The sequence below is a fragment of the Mustela putorius genome, unplaced genomic scaffold, assembly GCF_011764305.1.
Source record: "Mustela putorius furo isolate JIRA1106 unplaced genomic scaffold, ASM1176430v1.1 tig00000382_pilon_pilon_pilon, whole genome shotgun sequence".
NCBI classification, from domain to species: Eukaryota; Metazoa; Chordata; class Mammalia; order Carnivora; family Mustelidae; genus Mustela; species Mustela putorius.
The window spans coordinates 4,286,908-4,301,001 of NW_025421367.1; the positions used below are offsets into that span (position 1 = coordinate 4,286,908).

Consider the following 14,094-nt stretch of genomic DNA (forward strand, 5'->3'; position numbering starts at 1 on the left):
CATTTTCTCTCTCTTGACATCTAGGGCTGGGCACACAGCAGGTGCCCAATAAAAGTGTGTCATTTCAGCATTATTCTTTGCAACACTGAAGAGTCCTTGATGGCAGTCTCCCACACAACCCTCCCAATCAAGACGTGCCCTCCCTAGGGCTCGTTGGAGAGCAAGAGGGCATGCAGGAGGTAGTAGGTTGGGTTACGGAGAACATTGACCTTGAGAATGGTCCTGAGTTCTCCTAGTTGTTCATTTAAGTCACTAAGCCAGCAAATATTTCCTGAGCATCTACTCTAAGCCATGTACAGAGAGTAAGGGTAAAGAAAACAGATTGGGGCGCCTGGGTGGCTCAGTGGGTTAAGCCACTGCCTTCGGCTCAGGTCATGATCTCAGAGTCCTGGGATCGAGTCCCGCATCGGGCTCTCTGCTCAGCAGGGAGCCTGCTTCCTTCTCTCTCTCTCTGCCTGCCTCTCAGTGTACTTGTAATTTCTCTCTGTCAAATAAATAAATAAAATCTTTTTAAAAAAATAAAAATAAATAAAAATTTAAAAAGAAAACAGATTTACCATCACTGAGCTTGCAAACTATAGGAGTTTAGCAAAGATGACACATAAGAAAAATACACAGATATTCAATACTAAAAGGTACTATAGAGAAAAATGAAAGTGTAGAGTGCCAGCAAGGAACCAAGGTAAGGTGTTGCAATTTTATATAGGGTGATCAGAGACTCTAACATCTGAGCAAAGACCAAAAGGAAATGAGGGGCAAACCATGCAGAACTGCAGTGAAAGATGATCCTAGAGCTCTAGGTGATAATGATGCATCAATGTAAATGCATCATTTGTAACTAATATACCACTTTGCTGGGAGATGTTGGTTATGGGGAGGCTGTGCACAGGGGTGGGGAGGGGGGTACGGGGGAGACAGAGAGGTCTATAGGAAATGTCAGTACCCTCTGTTCAATTTTGCTGAGAACCAAAAAAACACTCTTTAAAAAGTCTATTTTGGGGGCGCCTGAGTGGCTCAGTAGGTTGGATCTCTGCCTTTGGTTGGCTCAGGTTGTGATCTCAGGATCCTGGGACTGAGACCCACGTTGGGCTCTCTGATCAGCAGGGAGCCTGCTTCCCCCACCACCACCACCTGCCTACTGTCTGTCCAATAGACAAATAAACTCTTTTTAATAAATAAACAAATAAATAAATAAAAGTCTATTTTGGGGGCACCTGGGTGGCTCAGTCAATTAAGCAGCTCTTGATTTTGGCTCAGGTCCTGATCTCAGAGTCCTGGGATTGAGCCCTGGCATCACGCTCCATGCTCAGTGGGGAGTCTGCTTGAGGATTCTCTCTCCCTCTGCCCCTTCCCCAACTGACATGTGTTCACAGTGACACACACGCAAGGGCTCTTGCTCTCTCTCTCAAATGAATAACTAAATCTTCAAAGTCTATTCTTTTTAACTCTCTTAGAGATGGACAAGTCCAACATTGAAGGGGTCAGCCAAACCTGTGGGTTTCACCACCAGATTCTTGGGTGAGTAAATAGAATAAAAAGTGAAAGAAACATTCTCTGAGGGATCCGGTGCCAGGGCACAGCCAGGAACTTGTCTATTCAACTCAAATTCTTTATTCTTTAATTTGCCAGGTGGCAGGTGCTAAGAGGCTGCATCCTCAGATTACTGTTATCTCAATTATGTCTCACTAAAAAAAAAAACAAAGTCAGCCCATGAAAGACTGTTTAGGTGCTGATATATGAATCACACAGCTGTACGGAGCAGCCATGCAACTCACAAGGTTAGGTTAGGTTGGAATGAAGACCTACTGTAGTCAGGAAGTTATTAACATACACTACTGCTAAGAAAGGCAATTAGTATATGCTTCAGATGTCTCTTTCAAAGACTCTTTCTCAAAAACCTGGTCACAAAACTGGACCATTTCCTTACACCATACACAAAATAGATTCAAAATGGATGAAAGACCTCAATGTGAGACAGGAATCCATCAAAATCTTAAGAGTGAACATGGGCAGCAACCTCTTCGACCTCAGCCACAGCAACTTCTTCCTAGAAACATCAGCAAAGGCAAGAGAAACAAGGGCAAAAATGGAACTATGGAGACTTCATCAAGATCAAAAGCTTTGCACAGCAAAGAAAACAGTCAACAAAACCCAAAGACAACCAAGAGAATAAGAGAAGATATTTGCAAACAACGTATCAGATAAAGGGCTAGTATCCAAAATCCATAAAGAATTTATCAAACTCAATAGCCAAAGAACAAATAATCTAATCAAGAAATGGGCAGGGCGCCTGGGTGGCTCAGTGGGTTGAGCCGCTGCCTTCGGCTCAGGTCATGATCTCAGGGTCCTGGGATCGAGTCCCGCATCGGGCTCTCTGCTCAGCAGGGAGCCTGCTTCCTCCTCTATCTCTGCCTGCCTCTCTGCCTACTTGTGATCTCTCTATGTCAGATAAATAAATAAAATCTTTAAAAAAAAAAAAAAAAAAGAAATGGGCAGAAGACATGAACAGACATATCTCAAAAAAGACATCCAAATGGGGGGCACCTGGGAGGCTTAGTCGCTGGGTGTCTGCCTTCAGCTCAGGTCATGATCCCAGGGTCCTGGGGTCATGCCCCACATCAGGCGCTCTGCTTGGCAGGAAGCCTGCACCATCCTCTCCCATTCCCCCTGCTTGTGTTCTCTCTCTCGCTGTCTCACTCAATCAAATAAATTAATTAGATCTTTTTGAAAAATTAAAAAAAAAAGACATCTAAATGACCAACAGACACATGAAAAGATGCTTAACATCACACAGCATCAGGGAAAAAGAAATCAAAACCACAATGAGATACCACCTCACACCAGTCAGAATGGCTAAATTAACAAGTTAGGAAATGAGAGATGTTGGCGAGGATGCGGAGAAAGGGGGACCCTCCTACACTGTTGGTGGGAATGCAAGCTGGTGCAGCCACTCTGGAAAACAGTATGGAGGCTCCTCAACGAGTTGAAAATAGAGCTACCCTACGACCCAGCAACTGCACTACTGGACATTTACCCCAAAGATACAAATGTAGTGATCCGAAGGGACACCTGCACCCAAATGTTTATAGCAGCGATGCCCACAATAGCCAAACTATGGAAAGAGCCCAGTTGTTCACTGACAGATGAATGGATAAAGAAGAGGTGGTATGGGCGTCTGGGTGGCTGAGTCGGTTAAGGGGCTGCCTTCGGCTCAGGTTATGATCCTAGGGTTCTGGGACTGCATCCCCATCAGGATCCCTAATCAGTGGAGAGTCTGCTTCTCCCTCTTCCTCTGCCTACTACTCTGCCTACTTGTGTTCTCTATCTCTATAATAAATAAATAAAATCTTAAAAAAAAAAAAGAGGTGGTATATATACACAATGGAATATTACGCAGTCATCACAAAAAAAATGGAGTCTTAGCATTTCCAACGACATGGATGGGTATTATGCTGAGCATAGAGGGTATTATGCTAAGCAAAATAAGTCAATCAGAGACAGGCAATTATCATATGATCTTACTGATATGTGGAATTTAAGAAACAAAACAGAGGATCATAGGGGAAGAGAGGAAAAAATAAAACGAGAGGAAACCAGAGAGGGAAACAAACCACAAGAGACTCTAAATCTTAGGAAACAAACTGAGGGCTGCTGGAGGGGAAGGGGAGTGGAGGGATGGTTAACTGGGTGCTGGACGTGAAGGGGAGCATGTGATGTAATGAGCTGTGGGTGTTATACGAGACTGATGAATCACAGACCTGCCCTCTGAAACCAGTAATACATTGTATGTTAAATAACGGAATTTAAATTTTAGAAATGACTTAAAACAAAAATATAGTCACATGTGTACAAGGGATTATGTGCAATAAAATATTATTTAGAGCATTAAGAAAAGTGGTACCGACTTAAGACATGCCAACACAAAAATGGCTAAATCAATTATGACACATTATGAGACGCAACAGATCAAAAAAGAATACGTTTATCTAAACAAGATGTATAAAGTACAATGTGAGCCAATTTGCTTAAAAATATGTTTTTTGTTTATGCACCATACACAAGCAAATGTGCATACATACGCACACATGTGTACACACACATATACCAAACTGTAAATGGTAACTTCTCTGGAAAGGGGCACATCAATTATATATGCTATGAATCCTTTATTATCTGTATAAACACATTTTTCTCTAAATGACAGGGGCTGGGAGGAAAATGGACTGACCTATAAATATTGGAATCAGGTCTTAAGTTTTCACACATTTTTAAATATTATTTCCCTAGATTATAAAGACAAAATGTGATGGGGGGGAGGTAGACAGTTTTAAATCCTCCTATTAAAAAAAAAAAAAGCAGAGAAAGTACTAACTTGGCTGTACAGCAAAAAAGAGGATGGGTTCAAGTAAGACAGGCAATCACTTCTGGCAAATTAAACCCTACGAGCCTCAGTGTTCCGATCCGTAAAATGGAAAGTAGCAAATTTTACAGTATTACTGAAAAGAGTGAATTATACACCCCAGCTAAAATGCCTAGCACACTGACACATCATAGGCACTCAACACATAGCTGCCCTTGGGGCTTGGACAGGGGGAGAGGAATACATAGCAGCTCTTTTAAGTCAGCAACATCTATGTTACATTTTATAGAAGTTAAATATGTTTTGTTTAGGAATGTACCCTGCCAGGTCTTCTATAGTCCTTCCAGCCTCTTGCAACAAATTTATTCAGAAGTAAAAATGTCAGGGAGCCTTGGTGGCTCGGTTGTTAACCATGTGCCTTCAGCTCAAGTCTTGATGCCACAGTCCTAGCATTGAGACCGTGGTCCAGCTCCCTGCTCAGTGGAAGCTGCTTCTCCCTCACCATCACTCCCTACCCCTCACATCCCTTTCGCATGTGGTATCTCAAATAAATAAATAAAATCTTAAAAAAAAAAAAAAGTCATGCATATCAAAGTGCTTTTCTCACCAAAATAGCAGATAAAATAACTCAAGTAAAAAAAAAATTTCCTTCATTTTTTCTGGTTATTTTCCTGCCAATCAAAGCACATGCTTGGGGAAATTCATATATTGCTTTTCAGTGACAACAGAGGTAAGGTCTCAAAGCCCCATGACCATGACCCAGTTGCTAAAGAAGAATATGAGGAGGGACGCCTGGGTGGCTCAGTTGGTTAAGCAGCTGCCTTCGGCTCAGGTCATGATCCCAGCGTCCTGGGATCGAGTCCCACGTCCAGCTCCTTGCTTGGCAGGGAGCCTGCTTCTCCCTCTGCCTCTGCCTGCTATTCTGTCTGCCTGTGCTCTCTCTCCACCCCCCTCTCTGATAAATAAATAAAATCTTTAAAAAAAAAAAAGAATATGAGGAAAAGAACTCAGTCCGGATTCTAGAGGGAGAGTGGACTGGTCAATAGTCCCTGTCAAGTCTACTTCCCTTCCCCACACATTCCTCCAGGAGTTAACAGTCGCCTGGTAACGGGCAATGTGTCAGGGGGGAGTCATGGATCATACACTGTTTACGTCAGCATTCTCCCCCAACTCTGCCCCACGCCGATCATGGCCCCAAACTGAACTGATCACTCACAGTTCCTTTAGCTCTCCAATGACATGTGGCACCCTTAGTTCAGAAATCCATCATGGATTTCCCTGTCTCTTCACCTCAAAATCCTGTTCAAGAGGACTTTGGTGCTACCCCAAACTCAAGTAAACCTTTCCTATCTTATTTGGTCTCTCATCATTTGGGTCTCTACCCAGTGATACATTCTCAAAGAGGCCTTGCTGGGTACAGTAGCTAATGTAGTACGGTTGTGCCTTCAACCACATCCTTCAGCCAACCACTCTCAATGCTGTTATAATCTACACGGGTTAGGAATGTGTCTAGCTGCAAGTAACAACTTCTGAATAATGTAAATTTATCCTTCCAGACCAAGTCCAGAAGAAGGTGGCTAGTGGTATAGTGTTAGCTGTTCAACAAGGCCATCAAGAACTCTGGCCCTTCTGCTCCGCCATATTTAGCATGGCATCTTCATGCTTGTCACCTCGTGGTATAAAAAGGTTGCTGCCAGGGTGCCTGGGTAGCTCAGTGGGTTAAGCCACTGCCTTCGGCTCAGGTCATGATCCCAGGGTCCTAGGATCGAGTCCCGCATCGGGCTCTCTGCTCAGCAGGGAGCCTGCTTCCTCCTCTCTCTCTCTCTGCCTACTTGTGATCTCTCTGTCAAATAAATAAGTAAAATCTTTTATTTAAAAAAAAAAGTTGCTGCCATAACCAGGTATCTTACCTACATTTAAGGCTGGAAGAAGATGAGAGGAGAAACGTGTGGCTCTGACAACCACACCTTTCTCCTTTTGTCCGGAAAAGAAAATCCTTCCCCAAGATGTTGCTTATCAAAAACCAGAGCCGGGGCGCCTGGGTGGCTCAGTGGGTTAAAGCCTCTGCCTTCGGCTCAGGTCATGATCCCAGGACCCTGGGATCAAGCTCCACATCGGGTTCTCTGCTCTGCAGGGAGCCTGCTTCCTTCTCTCTCTCTGCCTGCCTCTCTGCCTACTTGTGATTTGTCTGTTAAATAAATAAATAAATATCTTAAAAAAAAAAAAAAAAAAGAGTCCCATGCTCCTTCGACTGAGCCAGCCAGACACCCCCGGAATCAGTCACATGATTCTATGTAATCATAATGAGGCAGAGAAACACAAAGAACACATGAATATGGGTAGTAAATGTTTCTGCCTCATTCTCCATGGGCTAGTACAACAACGCTCCATCCCATTTTAAAATGCAGACCCATGAAAGAAATTCCTCGGAACAAACTCACAGTTAGGGATACTCAGTAAAGCAATTATTTCATCTTATAAGGTAATACTTACCATTAAAGGCACACATACACACATTGTTCCTTCAGGAATAATAACAGGAAATAACTATGTAGCACGTATTATGCTCTGCTCCACTTACTTGCCAAATTTTAGTACCTTTAATCTACTCAACTACCCAGTAAGGGAGATCTAATTAGGAGTAACAGCCTTATTAACCCTATCTTGCAAGGGAATGGAAGAGTGTTAGAAGTCAGTTCTTCATGCATCCATGGCATTTCTGCATATTGTACAAGCAGAGGCACCAACTGTCTTTGTCCCAGACAATGTTTAAGGAAGTCTATATAGAGAACAGTGTTAGAAAAAGAGACTGTCGGGACGCCTGGGTGGCTCAGTTGGTTAAGCAGCTGCCTTTGGCTCAGGTCATGATCCCAGCGTCCTGGGATCAAGTCCCACATCGGGCTCCTTGCTCGGCAGGGAGCCTGCTTCTCCCTCTGCCTCTGCCTGCCTCTCTGTCTGCCTGTGCTTGCTCTCTCCCCTTCTCTCTCTGATAAATAAATAAAAATCTTAAAAAAAAAAAAAAAAAAAAGAGAGACTGTTTCCTACAGCACAGGGCAGCATGTTTACTGCTCAGTATAAACAAAATAACGTCTCCCCCTCCGTCTCCCCCTCCGGAGCAAAGGGCAGGCATGCTTACTGCCCATTATAAAGGATTAGGATTCCCTTAGCTCAGGATTCCTCTCCTGTAATGCAACCCTTTTTATTTCCAGGTGTCATCTGACTCTCTCCACGTCTCGCTTTGGAAAATGGTGCTTAGGGAACCAGTGTAGGAATATGTTGACACTCTGGCTACGGCTATTATTATGAGCAATAAAGTCATTCCCATGACCCATGAAACTGGGGCAGGTTAACTTGTTAGCTTGAAAGTAGGGTAAAATCTCAGAGCCTTCATAGTTTTTTGACAAAAATTTAAGTAATTTGCCTAAGATGTGACAGCTAGTAGGTGGCACATGCAAGATTCAAGCCCAAGCTGTTTGGTTCAATAATCACGCTTTTAAATTTTTAAATTCTCTGCTATATGGCAGTAGTTCTTGAAGTGTAGTTCCAGAATTAGCATCATCAATATCACTTGTGAACATGTTTCAAATGCAAATTCTTGGGCATTACCCAGACCTACTGAATCAAAAATTTTGGGGGTTTAGGGGATGGCAGAGGAGACGTTATGTTTCAACAAGTCTTCCGAAATATTCTGACAATAAGTTTGAAAACCACTGCTATACTGCATATATTCACTGAATCTGTAAGACTGAAGGAAATAGTATATCCTGATTCACATGGGATGTGACTGACCTTTCATAACATGAATAGCTATCAAACTCTAAGGGAGGTGGTTCATAAGCCCTTGCATGTCATTTTTTTAGGAAGGTAAGAATCTTCATGTGGTGCAAATAAACACCACATGTCTTTTTAACAGGCCTGCATAATATTTTCCTTTGGAGTCACAAATAGATGTCCAGAATGCTAAATGAAAATACCTGCTTTTTTACTCCCATAATGATCAGAAAGAATTACTTAGCCAAGGGAGAAACACTATTTATATTTTAGAGTCAAGCTGTAATTCTTGAAAAACAGGAAACCACGTATCAACCAAGCCAACTCAGTGTACCATAGTGGAAAGGGCACCAGGCTTTGAGTCACAGAGTCAAGTCACTTAACTTCTTCAACTCAATTTCCTGATTTTAAAATGGAAAATGAACTCCAACTTTAGAGCTGCAATTAAGCTTAAATGATACAGTACTTGAAAGCTGCTAGTAAATAACTTCTATGCTATGTGAATGTTAAGTCCACCTTACATGAGTTCTCTTTCTTGATCGTGGTGTTATCACAGTTTCTCCAAAGTTTAGAGTACTGCCTGGCACACAGAAGGTGCTCCACACATATGAGGTATTAGGAATGGATATGAAACAGCCTGTTAATGATGTAATTGACTTCTCTGGACTCCACTTGTCACAATAATTCCAGCCTTTTAAAAGGAAAAAGTCACTCGAACAAGAAATCCTTAGTCATGTTTAAAATGGGCCAGCTAATTTAAGAAAATCAGCTGATTTTCTTCCCCTGGAGAACACTACTGAAGGAGTTCTGTCCTAAGCGTAAGACAGAAACGCCTATTAGCAACCCTGATGGCCTTAGAACCTCAGGATTTCAAGTCTACAGTACTCTCTTGTGCATATATGAATAGTCAGGAATAAAGGATGTGTACCTACAAAGAACTACATATTTCACATTTACTTCTACACTGTGGTAAAGTTTTAATAAATGGATTACAGGGTTTATGAAATCTATTTTAATAAAATCTGAAATTCAAGTCAGCAAATATTAAATAAACTACTTCTGTGTATAAAAAAGAGGCAGCTAGAAAACTACAGCCAATTAAGTATTGTTTGGAAAGAGAATATATAATTTAATGAGGAAAATATAATCTACAAAACTTTGTAGATTTACATTAATGCAGTTCCTTAATTTGTACTCTCTCTAAATACTTTCTCAATCTCCTGAAAAATTAGTTAATAATCTAGAGTTTTTGAAAAAGGGGAACTTGAAGCTTTTAGCTTCAACAGACATTTCTAGGTTAGCAAATGAATTCAAGTTGAAGGTCAGCTTTCAGTACAGGGCTTTAATTGTAAGGATACTATCCCAACTATGTCTTATAATGATCCTAATATTTATAAATAAATTAGCTCTACCTTTTAAAAAGTGAAAGCATCAGTCCATCTTAAGATTTGTAATTTGAGGGAGCCTGGGTGGCTCAGTGGGTTAAGCCGCTGCCTTCAGCTCGGGTCATGATCTCAGGATCCTGGGATCGAGTCCCGCATCGGGCTCTCTGCTCGGCAGGGAGCCTGCTTCCTCCTCTCTCTCTCTCTACCTGCCTCTCTGCCTACTTGTGATCTCTCTCTCTGTCAAATAAATGAATAAAATCTTTAAAAAAAAAAAAAAAGATTTGTAATTTGAATGACCAATTAACTTCATAAATGCTTATGTAAATTCATTTGATGAAAGCACAAATTACAGCTAAGCATAAAACTCCTTTCACTTGCTTCTTAAAAAAATACTAAGAGACATCTGGATGGTGCAGTCGGTTAAGGAACTGACTCTTGGCTTCAGCTCAGGTTGTGATCTCAGGGTTGTGGGATCAAGCTCCATGCTGGCTCCTGGGCTTGTGCTGAGCATGGAATCTGCTTAAAGATTCTCTCTCCCTCTCTCTGTGGCCATCCAGCTTGTGCTTGTGCGCACTCTGTCTCTCTCAAATTAATAATTATTTTTTTAGAATGCCAAAGGAAAACAATATTAATTTTTAGAACTGCAAAGGAAAACAATACTAAAAAACTGCCGGGGTGCCTATGTGGCTCAGTGGGTTAAAGCCTCTGCCTTCAGCTCGGGTCATGATCCCAGGGTCCTGGGATGGAGCCTCCAATGGAATCGGGCTCTCTGCTCAGCAGGGAACCTGCTTCCCCCTCCTCTCTCTCTGCCTGCCTCTCTGCCTACTTGTGATCTCTGTCTGTCAAGTAAATAAATAAATCTTTTAAAAAACAAACAAAAAAAAAAGTTTGCCCTTTCTAAACTTATTTTTTTTTTAACCCATCTTTTCGACTCAAGGCGATATTACTTCAACGGAACAATGACATGGCTACAGTGACTTGTGGACGTTTTCAGACATGCAACTCATATGTATTGTAATAAGACAGTACTCTTCCAAATTTAATCCAAAATCCAATTAAGAACCTTAGTTAATAAAACAGTAACTTTTAGCTCAACCCACCCCTTCCAAATTCAGTCAAGCCAGATAGGAAACAGAAGAAGCAGCCAGTTTTGATGTAGTGTAACTACTACCTCAAAGTACTAAGTCTTAACACCCCACAAAAACAATGTCTTCTGGTGGCAAAAAAATGCAGGCATACTCCGCATTTTTTTTTTAAAGATTTTATTTATTTATTTATTTGAGAGAGATTTATTGAGAGAGATCACAAGCAGGCAGAGAGGCAGGCAGAGAGAGAGGAGGAAGCAGGCTCCCTGCTGAGCAGAGAGCCCGATGCAGGGCTCAATCCCAGGACTCCGAGTTCATGACCTGAGCCGAAGGCAGCGGTTTGACCCGCTGAGCCACCCAGGCACCCCCATACTCCGCATTTTGCCAGAGAAAGCAATGTTTAAAATTACTGGGCTTTTCTGACCTTAAATTCTCAGTCCCTGCATGACCTTTGTATTCTAATTTGACACACTGTGATTCTTCAAGATTGTGTTTTTTACAGAGTTGAAGAGTTAAGCAAATCACAAATGCCAAAGCCATTACAGAAACCTGATTGCTACAGAGAATGTATAAGACATGTTAACTCTGGTAAGTAACAGTTCATTTTCTTTCTGCAGGTGGAAAGCCTGCAAATTCCACACCCCCAGTCTCATTACTCCTGTAAGTTTTATCTAGAAAATAAAAAGAAAGGGGGAGATTCCCAGTATCTACACTCATTTTTTATTATTATTTAAGAAGGTTCCATAACCAGCGTGGAGCCAATGAGGGGCTTGATCTCATGACCCTGAGATCAAGACCTGAGCTGAGATCAAAAGTTGGACTCTTTCACTGAGCTACTAGGCGCACCTAAACTCCTTTCTTTCTTTTTTTTTAATTTATTTATTTATTTGACAGACAGAGATCACAAGTAGGCAGAGAAGCAGGCAGAGAGAGAAGGAAGGGAAGCAGGCTCCCTGCTGGGCAAAGAGCCCAGTCAGATCCAGGGCTGATCCCAGAACCCTGGGATCACGACCTGAGCCGAAAGGCAGAGGCTTTAACACACTGAGCCACCCAGGTGCCCCTAAGCTCATTTTTTTCAAAGCCCTGTGTCCTAGTCTTCAATGTCTTAAACATCCCAAGTCCTTTTGGGGGTTCCCTCTCTCCTAAATCAGCTAAATTCAAATTAATCCTTCTAGTTTTACACAATAAGTACTACAAGTTACTCTTTTCCTTTCTCTCCTAGTTTCCCTTAATTCTCTTGGGTCATTACCCTTTAGTACTCTCCATGCCTTTTCTGCATCTTTACCTTCAAATACAGTATTTTCTAACACTGGCAAGGGACAACACCTTTAAATTAAAGCAGGAGAACCATCCAGAATTTTCAACTCTCCTATGAATTTATTTCCAGAATATCCACTCAAGGAATCCTTTCCACTAAAGATGAAAGGCAAGCTAAGGAAATACATTAGACAGAGGAAGTAAACATTGAAACAGGGCCATGCCTAGGTATGCTCAAGTCTCTGAAGAGAAGTAGATTCATAGTCCAAAGGTCTTTTTCTTTTGCGGGCCTTCTATCTCCACCCGGAGCCTGACTGACGCACAGAGCTCTGGGAGAGGTATCCCACCTCTGCCTACCTCCTACGAAATGTGCCAGACCTTGTTCTGAAATAATCTTGCACAAGCAAAATTCCCACACTTTTCAGGGCGCTCCCTTGTCTGATGTTTCTGGGTCTCAATTTCTGAGTTTTCACTTTGCAACTGTCCCAGGGAACTGGGTCTTCGCCTTAATTACGGTTTCGCCTTTAAGGTTTTAAATCTGTCTGGTTCCTCGATGATATGTCATTCCCGGCCCCCAGCCCTCAACGTGCACCGACAGGGTTAAAAAAGCCCGATCCCACACTTTAAAAAAAACATAGCAAAACATGGTCTGCAAGCGCCCCCTCTCCCTCGTACCTCCCCTCCCCGCAAGAGAGACTGGCTCCGGGATGAAACGGACACATCTCCACCTCCAAAGCCAAAGGTCTTCCTGGCACAATCTGCATAACAATATTGGGGTGTCTGTGAGTGCAGAAACTCCTGCAAGTCCAACCTACTAAGAAAGTATCGAGACCTTCAAAGGTCCCTTGCAAATTCATTAATGTAACTACCATTACGTTAAGATGGGTACGATTTACACAACTCTCCAATTCCTCTCCCTTTTTAATTCGACGACCCTGGTGTTTGCAACGTCGGGGGGCTCGAATGCAGCAGTCACAGGAGGATCAGACACCGGCGTGAAAAATTATCAAGAGAAATTAACCAGTTCCACGTTCTGCAGATGCCGTCCCCCTGCGCCCCAGGAGCAAATCGCAGAAGGTGCCTTCAACTTTCCCCCTTCGCTCTCTCGAGGCTGCGGACCACCGAACACGCGCCTTCCTCTCAATCACAATTAGATCGGACGGGATCCAGTAATTCTCCCAACCACACGCAAAGAGGAGGGTGACAATGACGGGGGGGATGGGGAACTCGGAATGGACGAGAGAAAAGCCCCGCTTTTACTCCCCGAGAAACTTCTGGGACACTTCTATTACGCAACCCAGAGACTAGGTTCCAAAACAGAACATCCTTCCGCAAGACGCGGGGCGCACCGGGAGACGTCGGATTTGGGAGAGTGGGGAAGGAAAATGGGTGTCTTCCTGTGTTTCCCACCGCTCCACCCCCAGTTCTTCCAGACGCTACCTGCCCCGGACTTGCAAGGGTGATGCGAGCTCCGCGTCTCCTTCGCCCGTTCCCACCGGAAAAGTGGAAACGCCAGCTACTTGAGTCAGCGTGCTGGGAAGCAGGCAGCGAGGCGGGGAGAGCCTGGGCTTCCCAGAAGTCAGCGGCTGCGGCGTTCCCGGCGAGGCTGACCCCCAGCCCGGGGGCGCACAGGGGCTCCGCTTACCTTCCTGACCTTTGCTCCTCCAGTCTCAAGTCGTGCGCCCTCGCCACCTCCGCTCTCCCCTGACCTGTTGCGGTGGGGAAAGGGCGCGGGTGCGGAGAGCGAAGAGGAAAGCGTCCTCCCGCAAGTCAGAGGCGGCTCGCACCAGTCTCGGCTCGCGAGCCGCGGAAGCGAAAATGCAGCTGCGCCCGCGACGCGCGCAGGCAGCGGCCGAGTGCGCAGGGGCCGCGCGCTAGTCCGCTTGCTGGCCCACGAGCTCCGCGCGCCCGCAGAGCCTGAACGCCCCGGAGGCAAGGCCACGCCCTCCTCGGGTGGCCCCGCCCCCTGCCTGGCCCGCCCCCACCCTGCAGCTCGGCGCTGGGCAGACCAGCCTGGCCCACGCCCTCTAGCTGGCGCCACCCAAATGGCTAGGAACGTCGCCACCCTCCTCGGGAAACCGGTGGGAGGATCCAGGGGGAGCGGCAGCGGAGGATGGAATACTGCAGTGACCGCACCGGCAGCGTGGGTGACCCTGCCCCAGGCTGACGTGGGGCGCAAGAACCATTTCTCTTCCTCAGAGGGATTCAGCTCAATGTCAAGTTTTGACTAAAAGTG

The 14,094-nt window shown here is 44.2% G+C and overlaps 1 protein-coding gene across 4 annotated transcripts in view; it reads right to left on the reverse strand.

Annotated features, from left to right (window-relative positions):
* The window catches only part of AFF1 (AF4/FMR2 family member 1), a 205,807-nt gene extending 192,008 nt beyond the window's left edge, over positions 1–13,799 (reverse strand). For 3 of the 4 annotated variants that reach the window (XM_013058062.2, XM_013058061.2, XM_013058060.2), the window contains exon 1: positions 13,504–13,798. The gene's annotated coding sequence lies outside the window, so the exon portion shown is untranslated. Of the gene's footprint in view, positions 1–13,503 lie in introns of all 4 variants that reach the window. The other variant, XR_006606561.1, reaches the window with a different exon arrangement.
* Positions 13,800–14,094: the final 295 nt, after the last annotated feature.